We start from the raw sequence: 1434 nt of genomic DNA, 5'->3' as shown, positions 1-1434 counted from the left end.
GAAAAATAATATACCGTAAAACCTGTGTTAGAAGGGCCCTTTTAATAGAAGGGGCCTTCGAGAGGGGTTGAAAAAAGAGAAGGGCCCCCTGGAATAGAAGGGCCATATGTGAATAAGGACCCTCGTTCAACCTGTGTTTTAGAATAAAAAAATTACCGTACTTTTTCAGTGGAAAATATTCCGGGAACTCCGCAATTTAATAGAATTTTGTTGAAACTCTATTTTTCGATGGAAAGTGTGATAGTTCTGTGTGAACACTTCCCGTCAAGGAGCGTGGCCTCGCAATTAGTGCTGCCTCTTCTCTCTCACCCAAGAAGCGTGCCTGCCACCCCGTCTTCAGTAGAGATGACTAGACCCGAGAATGAACAGTCATCCCGCGGTGTTCTCTTTTATTTATTTAACCTTTTCCCAATTTAGTTCACATGTTTTATCACCCCTAGTCAATCATCTATTTTAGAACCCCTTTAATCATGGAACCATTTTACATTAGTCTTTTTTCTTTTCTTAAAGGTGGGGGGACATGAAAAAAAATAATGTTCTCGAAATTCCGTTTAAATATGCCCCTCGAGGAGTTGAACTTGTGAGGGCGATGATTGAGGGTGCGGCGCCGCTACCGACTGAGCCATGCGTGCAAAGAGAAAGCGGACGCCCGATTGCATACTTAAAGGCGAGGACGACAGCTGTAAGCAGTGTGACATTAAGCGTTGTACACCGTCACGGTAGAATACATACTCTAGCTAAAAAAAAACTACGAAAAATCTCCTGTCCTCCCACCTTTAAAGGGGGACTCCGACCAAAAATTTTTATTGCCTTAAAATGTTTCAAAAAATATGTATTTTCATAATATTATTGCGAAAAAAATTCATAGAAAATTTTAAATCCCCGAAAAACGGCGTTGAAAAAAAATAGGATTTGAATTCCCGCGCAGTGAGAAACATAGGCCACGGCATCATAGCTCCTTTCTGACATGGAAATTTTTCCGGATTTTTTTCGGTTTTCATGTCCGGCAGGTAAAAAACTTAAAAACCCACTGTCGGCCGCTTGAAAAAAAAAACAGCTATCAGGCTCCGTGGCCTAGGTTTCTCACTGCGCGGGAATTCAAATCCTCGTCCCTCCTAGCAACTTTTTTTTGAAAATTTTTCGCTTTTAACAGCATTTTTCGGGAAATTCGGATTTTTTTCAAATTTTTTCGCTATAATATTGGGAAAATCGACAACTTTTTGAACATTTTAATGCAATAAAAATCTTTAAAGGAGGACTCCGAACAAAAATTTGTATTAAAACGTGTTAAAATTTATCTATTATTCGAATATTATTGCAAAAAAATTCAGAAAAAAAATCCGAAGTTCCCGAAAAAGGCGTTAAACAGGAAGACAATTCAAAAAAAAGTGCCGCCGATGCTATATAAAATAAAAACAGACATTTAATTTTTGA

Source organism: Caenorhabditis briggsae (genome assembly GCF_000004555.2).
Source record: "Caenorhabditis briggsae complete genome, chrV, whole genome shotgun sequence".
Lineage (NCBI taxonomy): Eukaryota > Metazoa > Nematoda > Chromadorea > Rhabditida > Rhabditidae > Caenorhabditis > Caenorhabditis briggsae.
The sequence above is the reverse complement of the archived record's forward strand: the minus strand, read 5'-3'. Positions refer to the sequence as shown.